Source organism: Alosa sapidissima, chromosome 5, assembly GCF_018492685.1.
Source record: "Alosa sapidissima isolate fAloSap1 chromosome 5, fAloSap1.pri, whole genome shotgun sequence".
NCBI lineage: Eukaryota > Metazoa > Chordata > Actinopteri > Clupeiformes > Clupeidae > Alosa > Alosa sapidissima.
Genome location: NC_055961.1, coordinates 3,838,556 through 3,853,788, shown reverse-complemented (window position 1 = coordinate 3,853,788; position 15,233 = coordinate 3,838,556).

The window sequence follows — 15,233 nt, the reverse complement described above, 5'->3', positions numbered from 1 at the left end:
AGAGAGAAAGCGAGTGCACGCACCGTGTGTGTGTGTGTGTGTTGAGTGAGTGTGAGAGAGCGAGTGAGCGAGTGTGAGAGTGTGTGTGTGTGAAAAACAAAGAACTTCACTACTCACTGCACAGAAGATTTTTGAGAGATTTATTTTTGGGTTTTAAAGATTTGTGACCCAGTGAAAGTAGAACTCTTTGGATAAAGTCCATCGTGTTCTTAAGCTGTTCAGGGTACTTCAAATTCAGGGCATAAATGAGCCCGAACAGTTGGCACAATGCCGCTGGAAGATTTTCCAGATCATCCATGACAATTGTGCCCTCTAAAATGAGGGCAGTTGCTGAAGCCTCTAGATTGAACGAGTCAGGAAGAGGTGGGGTATCTTCAGGGATTACTGTTAGGATCCCAATGGAGGTGTTGGCCAGGTCTGGTTCATCACAGTCCTAAAAACACAATTACATGAGATATTACACAATTCGTTATTGATATACAATCTTGCATTTAGGTAGAAAACACAACAACTTTTTACTGCATTGCCATGAACAAAGTAGAGGCAAAAAAGGGGTTTCTTTGTTGAACAAATTGGGATGCAATGTGAGCCTTGAATTGGATGCCATGCAGGAATTTGCTAGGATCTCAAAACCGGATTATGAACATGCTTTGCCATAGAGAAACAAACACACGATAGCGTTATAAACATTTGCCACAAAAACAGACAAAACATGGGGTAAGTCCAACTATATGAAGTTATTATTTTGCTGTCACTTCGTCTGTTTTATAACCCAGAAGGAGGTATCAAATGATAGCTCTGTGTCTCCTCTTTCATCTGACATGCGTGGCATATCTATCCGATCACGGGTCCGCGAGTAATTCAAACGAGAGTAATGGGTGTGCAACGTTGGTTTGTGTACATGACGTTATTATTATGACCGCCGCGCAGCGAAGCAGCGGTCATATAGGTTTAGTCAGATTTTTTTTTTTTTTTTTTTTCTTTTTCGCATGCCCAAATTTCCGTCAATGATTCCCGGGACACTGAAAGACCGGGGTACACGAAACTTGGTGGGCATGTAACCCCACATGGATAGCATGGAACCATCGTTTTTCGTTTTGATCTGTAGCCCCCCCGCTGGACTGGACCCCCCGAAAGGAGGGTAGGGCAGACACAGTTTTCTGTGAATATCTCGAAAACCATAGGGTTTAGGAGGACCATTTTTTTTTTGTATGTTGATCTCAAGGGGCCATGTCAACCCATTCCATAACCACTCATTTCATGTATAGCGCCACCTAGTTAAACACAAAAAAGTAAAAATGAGGTGTTGTAATTGAAGGTATCTGTGACCTAACATAGTCAAAACTGCACGAAAATGGAATTGTAGGATCATTATGACACCCTCTGTATGCACGCCAAGTTTTGTGGAATTCCGTTCATGGGGGCCACACAATAAATTAATTTATGTTCCTATACACCAACTGGCCTGTAGGTGGCCGGAGACAGTTTTCTGTGAATATGTCGAGAACCGTAGGGCCTAGGTAGGGCCTGTGAATATGTCGAGAACCGTAGGGCCTTTTATGTATGTTGGTCTTAAGGGGGCATGTCAACCCATCCCATTACCACTTATTTCATGTATAGCGCCACCTAGTTAAAAATTAAAAAGCAAAAAATTAGGTGTTTTCATCACAATATCTCTGGCTGACAAGGTCAAAACTGCACGAAATTAAAAGTGTAGGATCATTATGACAAACGACTACTTATCGCCAATACTGGAAATGCAGCAATGATGATGATGATGAATATTTATTTTGGCTTTCTTTTAATCCTACTGAATTTGTAATTATGTATGGCCGTTCTAATACCGATAGTATGTGGGTGCCTGTGTGTGTGTGCATGTGTATATGTGTGCACCGCCATCTACAGGTCAATGAGTGTACAGTCACTAAATGTACACATAACTAATTTCTTTTAGACCCCCCCATGGATGAAATTCTACGAAACTTGGCATACCCCCAGAGAATGCCAGGTCAATCATACACATAAAATTTGGTGCAGTTCTGAACATCTTAACTGAAGATAGGGGCGATTAAAGCAGAATAATATTGCATTTTCATTTTTTACCGGGGGGGTGCAAATCACAAATGAGTGATTATGGGCCAGGTTGATGTGGGCCCTTGAGACCAACATACCATAAAAGATTCTTCATCCTCAGTGCCACGGTTCAGGTAGTTATTTAGGAAAAACTGCTTTTTTTGCGGTTCGGGGGGCCCAGCATGGGGGGGAGTGGTCCCCGGGGACGAAACAACATTTTTCCGTAAAAGTCTAGTGGGGCTACATACCCACCAAATTTCATGTGCCCCGGTGGTTCGGTGTCCCGGGTATCGTTGACCAAAAATTCAGGAAGTAGATGACGGGGAAAAAAAAAAAACTTTGACAATCCCTATATCCCTCATAATTATAGGCTGTTTATCTTATTGACTCAAACACAGAACCCACCCCCACCCCCCCTTCACCTACCACCACAAATACAATTCAATTCTCTGGGAAACACTGCCTTCCATTATCAAACCCTTCATCTTATCCATGACAAATAAATAGTCCTGTAGAATCAAGTATTGTTAGAATACTATTGGGTTGTAGAGATTAGCACAGAGATTTTCACAGAGGTGAAAAGACTCCCTTTTATATGTATATATATATTATAAGTTTATATATATATTATATTGTTTATCATTTCTCATTTTCGAATGTACACTTAAATCTGCACAAAGTCCTTGAGGTGAAAGTGCTGTGGAGAAATTGCAGGATTGTTTGGCTCTGCCACCTAACCACACCCAGTTTACCTGCTGGGAAACCCTGTAGCTCCGGAGCAGGGGCTCAGACCAGGATAAATTGTTTGCTCGCCCTCAGTTCACTCTTTTGTTCATCTCAACCCAGCACTCCAGTGTGTCCTGCTTTGTGTGCGTCTTTGAGTTAACGTAAGTCATCACTTTAATGACCCTCACTAAGACTTTTGTGATGTTTATCAGTTTGTAGAGTAGCTCTGCCATCATGTGTAAAGTTAAGGTCTTTGTTTGTTGGTTTGGTGTGTTGGAGTCCCATGTGAGAGATGATTAGATGATGTTGGTTGACTTGGGATGTCAAGTATTGTTTAGTTGTACCTTATATAGCCATATGATTTCAGTTTATTGTTGTGAGTTGGGATCTGTACTGATTTACCCCATTTCACTGATTACTCCATTTTCTGTTTGTTTCCTCTTTGATGCAGCACACATACAAGTAAAAACAAAAGAACAGATGAATTGAAACTCAAATAAAGTTCACTTGTGTTGCACCGAAACCTGCCATCTCTGTGTCATCACTCCATACCATTAAGCCTTCTGACCGAGTCTCTGCCTGCTCTCCACACACTCACTCTACCTCAACCCACATCGCCCCCTACAGTTCCTTCAGTTGGGTTGTGGAGGTTAGCATACTAGAATAGAATACTGTTAGAATACTGTTGGGTTGTGGAGGTTAGCACACTATAACGTTACAGCACAGGGTAATCCTAATTTTATGGATCAAATTTATTCCAATCCAACTCAAACGTTTTGAACAACACAAAGGTTTTATCCTGATCAAAACCAAGAATAGATTATGTGATCTAATCCAAATTTCAGGATCCTTGTTTCCCTTTGAACAACTTCGAACAACAATTTTCAAGATTTGAAATCCGATAGCCGAAATCTGGTAACTGAAATCCAATCACGTTTTTTTGAACAATTGGGCTCAAACAATCGAAACATATGTAACTAAAAAGCTATGCTACCTCATGTTCATTTTGCTCGGACCCCGTTAAATCACCGCTTGCGGTTATATTTATTATTATTCCGTCATGGAAGTCTATGGCAGCCCATAAAACCGTTTGGTAAAAAGTTGTAAAATTTGGCACACAAATTAGGCACAGTCCCATGATTAATTTAACCAAGTTTCAAGTTGGCACCTCGAGCACTCTAGCGCCACCAACAGGCCAAAGTTGGACGTGCGTTCATGCAAGTAACTTTTGACCCGTTGGCTCGATTGTCAAATATGAGGTATCGTTGAAATCCTTGGACCAAGCAGAGTTCAACGCACCCTATGACGTCGTTTTCCGCCATGATGGATTGTCCGCCATATTGGATTTAATCAAAAACACCTAAAAGTTTTCACAGGTCACAAAGTTTGTCCGATTGACACCAAACTTGACACACATAATCTTCAGTCCAAGCCTCAAAAAAGTTATCCCTTTTTGTTTTCAAACCTAAAACCGTTCGCCCGTAACAGCCAATCAAAATTGGTGGCAAAGCCACCAAACAGGAAGTGAAGGGATCTCAGCAATGCTTTCACGTATCAAAACCAAACTTGTTACATGGGCTCAGGACCCAATTAGGAGGAGGTTCAAGAAATTTGGTAAATTTTGACCACTGTGTGGCGCTATAATCACAGGAAGTAGGCTCATATCTCAGCAATGCTTTCACATATGGAAACCAAACTTGGTATATAGACTTGGGACCCAATGCTGAGGACACACAATACATCTGTTGACTTTTCACCACTAGGGGGCGCTAGAGATACAGGAAATTAGCTCATATCTCAGTAACGCCTTTACGTATCATAACCAAACTTGGTATATGGACTCGGGACCCGATCCTGAGGACGTACAATACATTTGGTGTACTTTGACCACTAGGGGCGCTATAATTAGGAAGACTTTCTCGTATTGACACCAAACTTGGTACGTTGATTCGTGAACACATCCTAAGGACCCACAATACATATGGTGATGTTTGACCACTAGGGGCGGTATGATGACTACATCCTGAGGATGCACAATTTATTTGGTGTGATTTGACCACTAAGGGCGCTATATTTATTAACACTTTCACCGATTGAGACTAAACTTAGTATGTGGAGTCGTGACCCCATATTAAGACTGCACAATTATTTTGGTGACCTTTGACCACTAGGGGTGCTATAATTATCAACACTTTAACAGATTTAAACCAAACTTGGTGTGGAGTCATGACCCCATATTAAGACTGCACAATTATTTTGGTGACCTTTCACCACTAGGGGTGCTATAATTATCAACACTTTCACCGATTTAAACCAAACTTGGTATGTGGTCTTAGGAGTACATTTTGAGGACACACAATACATTCAGTGAATTTTGAGTCCAGTCCAGTCCAATCCAATCCAATCCCAACTCTTGCTCAACTGCTTATCTGATTGGCCCCCTCATTGCTGCTTGCAGCTATATTATATATTGTTGTTTTTTTTCAGCAGAGTCTAGGCTATCCAGATTTGCCATCATTTCATGTATTAGTACTAGCATTGATTTTATTTTGATTTTTAAAGAATTAAAATATAAAAAGCGTATTATAAAAAATCTTATATTTAGACATGTATCTCACCACAGCAAGCTCATAGCTCGACATGCATTTCATGTGTGTGTAGGGCAGACCGTCCTGAATCTGGCAATATCATTGCCACGGTGGAGGGATTCTCTGGGGCTGAGCAATTTACAGACATATGTGGTGTGCGCCTTACAGAAATAAATGCCATTTTTTTATTTAGTGATTAAAAATGACCTTTCTGCGCTCCATATCTGTAACACGAACTGATCTGACCTGACTTGACCCGAGTTTACGTGTTAGCCTGGTGTGCCTGTCTGCACTCATGATTCTCTACAACTTTTTATTGCCATGAACAAAGTAAAGGCAAAAAAGGTGTTTCTTTGTCGAACAAATTGGAATGCAATGTAAGCCTTGAATTGAATGCCACGCAGGAATTTGCTAGGATCTCAAACCCGGATTATGAACATTCTTTGCCATAGAGAAACACACAATAGCGTTAGATTATAAACATGCTTTGCCACAAAAACAGACAAAAACGTGAGGTAAGTCGAGCTATAAGTAATTATTATTTAGCTGTCACTACGTCTGTTTTATACTGTTTTACCCAGAAGGATGTACTTGGTATCAATTGATAGCTCTGTGATAGCTCCTCTTTCATGCGTGGCATATCTATCTGATCACAGGTCCGCGAGTAATTCAAACGAGAGTAATGGGTGTGTGGTTTTTGTACATGACGTTATTATTTTGCAGTCACTTCGTCTGTTTTCATAAGCCAGAAGGATCGACATACTTGGTACCAATGGATAGCCCCATGTCTCCTCTTTCATCTGATATGCTTGCCATATCTATGCGTTCACGGGTTTGCGAGTAATTCAAACGAGAGTAATGGGTGCGCAGGTGATCGCAGAGACTGTATGATGCAATTTGATTTAAAGGGACATTGTGTAGTATTTTAAGTATTTTATTAGATAAAATCAATTTCTTCATTCATAAATGTGTCCTCATTGGTGTAAAATTACCTCTGCCAATGATCTGACTTCTCCTCGTAAGCGAAGAATTTCTTATCTGTATATACATAGGACGGGTAAGTCCACGGAGGTTTCCATGTCGTTCCGCCATCTTGAAAAACTACAATCGCATAGAGCAGCGGTCCCCAACCACCGGGCCGCAGGACATTCCTAACCGGGCCGTAGCCTACGATGAGTTTAAAAAAAAAATGCATGGAAACTAAACTAAATATAATTCGCAATAATGTCACGTTTTTACATGGCATAGGCCTATATGCAGTTGTTTGATTGCACGCATGTTTGCATTTTGCAAGGTCTATTTTCTTACGTCTGTCTGTCCCGCCTTCAACACTTTTACATATTGCCTTCAGCGCTGCGCAGCCTCAGGTCAGCTCACTTCACTTGATCAGTTCTTGGCGAACGGTAGTGTCACACGAAGTTAGCTAAACTGCTAGAATGAGCAACAAAAAACAAGCATCTTTAGCAGGTCACTGGCCAGAGTGTTTGAGTTGCGAGAGCAGAAAAAAAGTCACCGTTAGCTGCACATTTTAGTGATGAGGACTGGGTGTCAAAACTCGCTTACCTGTGTGACATATTCGGGTTGCTTAATGGCCTCAACCTGTAACTCCAGGGGAATCCTTATTGGTGTACGGTCACTAAATGTACACATAAATTAATTAAGGCCCCCCATGAATGAAAGTCCACGAAACTTGGCATGCATTCGGAGGGTGTCATAATGATCCTACACTTTCAATTTCGTGCAGTTTTGACCATGTCAGCCAGAGATATTGTGATGAAAACACCTAATGTTTTGCTTTTTAATTTTTAACTAGGTGGCGCTATACATGAAATAAGTGGTAATGGGATAGGTTGACATGCCCCCTTAAGGCCAACATAGAAAAAAAAGGTGGACCTCCTAGGCCCTACAGTTCCCGAGATATTCACAGAAAACTGTCTCCGGCCACCTACAGGCCAGTTGGTGTATAGTAACATAAATTTATTGTGTGGCCCAACATGAACGGAATTCCACGAAACTTGGCGTGCATTCAGAGGGTGTCATAATGTTCCTACACTTCTAATTTCGTGCAGTTTTGACTATGTTAGGTCACAGATACCTGCGATTACAACACCTCATTTTTACTTTTTTGTGTTTAACTAGGTGGCGCTATACATGAAATGAGTGGTTATGGAATGGGTTGACATGGCCCTTTGAGATCAACATACAAAAAAAAATGTTCCTCCGAAAACCTACGGTTCTCGAGATATTCACAGAAAACGGTGTCTGCCCTACCCTCCTTTCGGGGGGTCCAGTCCAGCGGGGGGGCTACAGATCATAACGAAAACAGGAGGTTCCATGCTATCCATGTGGGGTTACATGCCCACCAAGTTTTGTGTACCCCGGTCTTACAGTGTCCCGGGAATCCTTGACGGAAATTTGGACATGCGGAAAAAAAAAGAAAAAAAATCTGACTAAACCTATATGACCGCCGCTTCGCTGCGCGGCGGTCATAATAATCCTCTATCTAGGCTACTGTAGCCTATATGCAGGTGAATTAAATAGGTTGGCATAACATAAGGGATAGATGTAGGCCTATTTCTTTACAAAAAAATATATAATAATAATGGATTGAAAAGAGGTAGGCCTAATAATAGACCAGACATGATTGAATAGATATAAGAAAATGGACAACATATCCACATCAGTCCCCATCAACACAACTGTTTTCACAGGTCAGGATTATTAAGCTCTAAAACAGATTGTTCAAAATTATAGAGCTAGGCTACTGTAAAAGATTCAGTTTGTATTTTCAGAAACACCTTGGATCAAATTTAGAGATATGCAACATTAAAGATGGGTTGCCATTCAAATATATCTTGCGCGTATAGAGCTCGCTTTTATTGTAATTATTGTTTTTGCACATTGAAAACTTTCAAGTGTTCAAAATAGTCTTTTGAGGCAGTGTTTTTCTGTTAGCGTTGGGCTGGCCAATCAAGCTCATTATCATACATAGTCACCATGTCTGTTGACACCCCCCCCCCCCCCCCCCCCCCCCACACACACACACACACACACACACTGAAGTGTCCTCTTTTTTCACAAACCCAAATCTGGTCACCCTATCCTAATGCCTGTTAGTTGTCCGTGGATTGGCCTATATTTGGCGTTGAAAATGGAAACGTCTTTAGATTTAGATCTTACAATCGATTCAATGAACAATTACGTCTCAAAAAATCGAACAGTATTTTTTAACAAAAGTGACAGCCCTAATTATGACTAGTATGACTAGCGCTTGCACAGCACGGTCATATAGGAGTTCTCGGGGTTTTTTCCATAACTTTTCGGTTGATAATACTCGGCACACCAAAACACCGGGGCACATGTTACATGGTAGCGTAGTGGCTAAGGAGCTGGGCTAGCACACAGTAGCCTGAAAAGTTGTGGGTTCCAGTCTTAGTTTCCAACGTTCTGCCCTTAAAGTGTAACTCCAGCAAAAATTTAACCCAGGGTGTTTTTCTGCATTAAAACACATTAAATAAGCAGTGAAGACAGTATTTTTTAGCTAAGGGCCAACCCTAGCACGAATAATAGATTAACCAAACGTGACAGTACAACGAATCTGTGCGATACTGGGTTTGAGGAGCTGGTAGGGGGACAGTTTGTAAGTGTTCTTAACAGTCTTCTGTAATAATCTCCGGGTACGCTAACTACGTTGTTGGTTCTTCGTTTTATGTGTAGGGACCCTGAACCAGCTACTGACGAGGTTTGGTGCTTTTTTGAACAATATTACTGGTTAAAAAATGCTAAGCCTTTCACTCATGGCCCTTAGCTAATCCACTGTTTGCTATTTGGGGCTATAGCGTTTAAAGTGAAAGAGAGAGGGATGTGAATACACGTAACATCCCAGCAACTTAACAGCAACAACTAGCCTACTATAGTCTCTATCAAGTAACCGTCCATTCTATTAAAAAATAAAAAAGACAAACGTGTCATTTGAGGTCATGGATCATTAAAGGACATTGAATTGTGGTGGAGTAATAGTAGCGCAGAGTGGGGTGATTGGTGCCAGCGGGGAAGTTGTGCCGCCCCCTATTTCTAGGAAACTATAGGAAAAAAATGGTCATGTGACCACACATTTTTGAATACTCAGCCATTTCAATCATCCTGCAGAGAACTGAGCCTCATTGCATGAGAGGTAAGCACATTTACTGTAAGTTAAAAAAAACTGTTTTTTGCCATTCAAAGTAAAATTTCTATGATCATGTTTTGGTAACACTTTATAATAACTACACACAATTCATCATTTATTAAGCCTTTGTTACTTATTAGTTAATGGTTTGGGTGCCTTGCTCAAGGGCACTTCAGGCGTGCCTACTGGTAGGGGTTCGAACCGGCAACCCTCCAGTTACAAGTCCGAAGCGCTAACCAGTAGAAAGCAGGGAAAAACTTACATTAGTTTTCTGCTGTGTTGATAGTCATTATAGTCTTAAAAGTTACATTATGGTGATCAATAGTTCAAATTGCGGATGCATAAATACTGTAGGCTATGCTGGCATGCGTTTTTGTCTAAATATATTTCAAAGCTCGAAATTCACTTGGAACATGGCAACATTTGCTTCTGTGCAAGTGTCCACACTGCCTCGTTGCTTCTGTGCAAGTGTCCGTACTGCCTCGTCGTCACATCCGATTAGGCAAGGGGGAAGTCTGCCCACAGGATCTGAGATCTTTTTAGCATTCTCCAAATTGTGAATGGGGGATGGGGGTCTACACCAAAAAGACTGTTTACTCTACTCCAGAGAGTGCCGTGCTTATCTTTGATCCGTTATCTCCACGGCTGAAAATCTTTAATTCAGTTCCTGCTTTACGAGTCTCTCTGGCAGAGCTGAGCTGATGTCTGTTGACGTTGATGGAGATCCTGGGTGACCTCAACTCACCTCTTTTTCTCTCTCTCTCTCTCTCTTTCTTTCTCTCTGTCTCTCTATCTAGTCTTCCTCTTACATTTAACTCACCTCTCTCTCTCTAACGTTAGCTTCCTCTGGCGCTCTGTCAAGATGGCCGCAGACACAAAAACCTTTTGATAATTACGAGACCTATACCCGACAGGAGGTCATATTAAACATGTATTAAGGATCATCTCATTTGGGAAAGTGCATTATCTTGTAGTGAATGTGCTGGGGTATAGAGACATGCCACTAGCTTTACCAGAGAGCTTTACTTCATTGCTGTCTCTTTTGACCCCATTACAAAGAGAGCAACAGGGAATAAAAGCATTTTGGGATAATCATAGGGTGTGATAACACACAGTGTACAGTATGTGGTTGTATATCTCACAGCCTCAAGGGCATATTATCTGATGTAAAGATTAAAAAGAAACTCAAGCACCTCAAGCAAGCGTAGATAAGAGAGTGTTTTGATAGAGAAATAGTACTTGTGAAACAATGTTTGCGTTTAGCCAATATGACGCTTAATATCCTACAGATTAATTTTTTGTAGTCCTATTATTATGACCGCAACTAGCGTGGGTAGCGTAGCAGTCATATACCCACACACACACACACACAACTAGCGTGGGTAGCGTAGCAGTCATATACCCACACACACACACAACTAGCGTGGGTAGCGTAGCAGTCATACACACACACACACACACAACTAGCGTGGGTAGCGTAGCAGTCATATACACACACACACACACACACACACACACAACTAGCGTGGGTAGCGTAGCAGTCATATACCCACACACACACACACACCCACACAACTAGCATGGGTAGCGTAGCAGTCATATACCCACACACACACACACACACACACACACACCCACACAACTAGCGTGGGTAGCGTAGCAGTCATATACCCACACACACACACACACACCCACACAACTAGCGTGGGTAGCGTAGCAGTCATATACCCACACACACACACACACACACACACACACACAACTACCGTGGGTAGCGTAGCAGTCATATACCCACACACCCACACACACCCACACATACACGCACAGACACACAAGCAGTCATATAGGGATTGTCAACAGGTTTTTTCCCCCCATCATTAACTTCCTGGTTATTTTGTACTGCTATGTGGTACATCTAGTTGTTTCCAGTTCTCTCCAAATCACATTACCCATATCTTTCAAAGTCTGTGTATGAGAGAGTGAAGATGCATAAATATAGCGACACTGCCAATCACTGATTAGCTCTTACGACTAACTAACGGCTCCCACACACGGCTGCGTGCGGTGCAGTGCTGGAGACGTATCCCGTCCACTTCACATGAGCTCACGTCATCCGTTGCCCAACTGAATTGTGGGTCCGTTGAGTCACGTTGCTCCCGTTGCTCGGGTCAAAAAGTTCAACTTTTGCTGCACCAACGGATAACAACAGAAGGCACCAGCCAATCAAATTACGGTTATACTTCAAGTCATTTGCATAGCTACCGTCGGGAACACCCACTGCCATGCGTTGACTAACTGTGTGTGGGAGCCGTGATGGCTGTCGGTGAAGATGTATGGTGTCAGTGAAGGTGAAAGGAGGACCAGCCTATATATACAGTGGGTCCCCGTTAAGTTTGGACGGGTTCCTTCAGGAATCAAGCACCCCATTTTCTCAGCAGAAATGGCACAAACTGCAGTTGACACAAACAACCACAAGGTGTCACTTTGGAGTTCTGCCACTACTATTTTTGATGCGACTTGACTTACTGCTTCCATGATGCATTTTCCAAGTCAGTAGAACAATCAGAGAAAGCTGAGCCATTACCAAACACATATGATAATACAATAGCGTGAGTTTATATATCTTATACCCTATTTGTCACGGTTACTTATAGATTTGATAGTGTAACGATAAGCGCATGAGACTTTCAGCAGGGGCACGGGAACTTAAATTGATCACGGTAGTTTAAGCTTACACTTGACAAAACATTCTAATATGAAAATGTAGATGCAATTGTTGTAAGATGGTGCAGCTCCTTTAAGAAAGCACCGTGTGCAGGGATGGAGAGAGAAAGCGAGATGGGATATGTGTTAGAACTTAGATGCGTGTGGAAAGTGCTGTTGAGACTGGAGCGAGTCATATTCAAAATAATGCAAAAAATAAATCCGCAGATAAAACCAATTATCCTCATTCATTGCAACCGCAGCATGCCTGCTTGCCGACGTTCAAACGAAAAATATATCAAAGCACCTTTTGCGTTTGAATGTAGCACGAATTTAAACAGCTTGACAAATGATTTAGCTAATTGATTATAGCCTGTACAGCAATTGTTGAACATTTACCTGTACAAGTACATTGTTAGCCTACAGACCAATTTCCATAGTGCACATCTTATCAACAGTTTGAATGTCGTGTGTTTCTGCATTGACAAATACCGTCCAGCACAATGATTCATGCCCAATTAATTTCCCCTGTTAAAGTGTTCGCCTTTGTTACACTATTTGGTTTCATGATGTAGCCTATGATAAACACCATATGGCCAAATACTCAGCTAATGTTATAGGCTATACAATTTACCTGTTAAAGACAAGCTGGTGTAGCTTATTAGACTAGGCTACTATTAAAATGCACCGACGGTAGCCTTGGCTATGTGTAAAGTAAGCTATCGCATGATTTCATGCACGTAAGTTCATGCATCTGCCCCTTGCGACGGCCCTGCAACTCCTCCTAAGACAGCGAGGAAAAAGTTAAAATACGCGATAAACCTGGGAAAAGTTGACAGGTTTGTTTCGGTCCCAGTGATTATTTGTGAAATTGTGCAAACAACAGCCTTTTCAAGGCATTTCAAGGAAGGAGTCGTAGCATGCAAGCTCCCAAATTGACCCAGTAGACAGAAGGCATCAATAGCCTAAATTGTTGGGACTGGGGAGGGTCATGCGTTTTTTCTCAATCACTTTGGAGTGTCATAGAAAAATGTCTTGCTGGCGAGGGAGGGTCACGTCTTTTTTGACTAACGCTCCCAAAACTCCGGTAGCCCCTTAAATAAATAATGAACAGTCCCTAATTGATTATAGCCTGTAGGCCTACACCAGCAATTGTTGAACATATACCTGTACAGGACATTGACAGTAGCCCAGCCTAACAAGCAGATGTTGCAAAAAAGACGCAATTAATCAGAAATAAATAATGTAATCTGCATCGCTTTATTTAACAAACTGCAAGCAACAAGAGGGTTGAGTTCGCTGTGAGGCCAAACCCAAGAGCAGAGCCTATCTCCTAAGGCACTCGATAGGCTATAACGAGCTGTGTGCGCCTGGAAAGACAATAAGATGCTTTCTGAATAGCACAGCGAAGACGGCTCTGGTCATCCCATACCCTCCCCCCACTTCCTGTAGCCTACCATTATGACTTTGCCGTTTTGGGACATTAAGCCTTTTCACGTTAAGCCCCCCTCCCCCACCCCCTTCTTTCACAAGCAGTGGGGGAGCGCGGGGCACAAAGTAACTTTTTGGTAGACAAAGGAGGGTTCTCCGCGCTTCTGTCGTTTGGCCACAATCCGGTGCAACCAGGCCAGGACAGATATTTTAGAGCAGGGGTGTCAAACTCATTTTCATAGAACGCCACATCATTGAATTTATAGGTTACTGAGGGCCACATAATCGGCGAACATGTGCATGGTGCAACCATGAAATCGGTATTGCAGTATGGCTTATTCAAAATTGGTCTGTAATGGTCCTAACCACTTTAAAACAGTGTGGCTGAAATAAAAAATAAACAGCCTACAACAGTAACATTTTCAAATGCAACTTCTAGGCCTACAGTATTAGTTAACAACTGATCAATATGCATTCATGGACTGACATTGATGAGATAAACTGCAGTCAATAATGTGCATAACAATGTCCGTAACACATATCACCACTAAAATTAACTGTGGCTAAGAAAGGTACTGTGTGTGTGTGTGTGAGAGTGAGTGAGAGAGAGAGAGAGAGAGAGAGCTATGGTACGTACACCCACCCACCCCCACCCCCGCAAAAACAAATTCACGCGTGTACAATATTTGTCCGTTTCCCGGTTTTAGGTCCGTGCATTGCAAAAAAAGTAGCCTACATAGCATAACAATATCCACATGCAATAACACAACAACAACGTCTACGATGACCTATTAATTTGGACAAATTGATACAGCCCTATAGCTAAAGTTTGTTCTAGCATACCGTGACGTCTGGCTTTAAACAGCTGTAATCTAACGTTCTGACAAGCACACCAATTGCCTACCTTGTTCTTGCCCATCTGGAATAACTCCTCTAGCTTTGCTGTCTCCATCCTTTCTGTTTTCGTTGTTTAAACTTGTGATATCCATAACTAGTGAATTAGCCCAACATTGTGTGCTGATAACCATATATAGATCGCCGAGTAAAAGAAAACAAGTAGCCTAGTTGTGCCTGCGTGCGTATTCTGTCTTTAAAGTTTAATAATGTTCTGCACCTTTTACTAAAGAATAAAGAAAATTAAGAAGACATCTGAGCTGCACCGGCGTCTCTCCTTCTCTCTAACACTTTTTGGCTTTGGCTAAATATTTCTAAAATCATTTGAGTTTCACTAGTCACATGTTTTAACAAGCAACACTTCTTATTGAACTAATAACAGACGTGTGTCGAAAATTGACTTTATTTTCCATACGGAGAAATAACATATGCAGAGTCTACCAAGGTCAATCTTGCCAAAAAAGCCCTCAAACCTGAAAACACATGAGGCAAAAGTGCAAAAAATCACAAAACTAACTAAACTAACACGCGCATATTTTTGTATTGCAATCATTGTAGCCTACAGTTGTAACAGCGCGTAACAGTCGTTTTACTCCCCGTATGCGCTCATTATAAAGAACGTTTAACGTGTCCCAAAAACAGCTATCAAT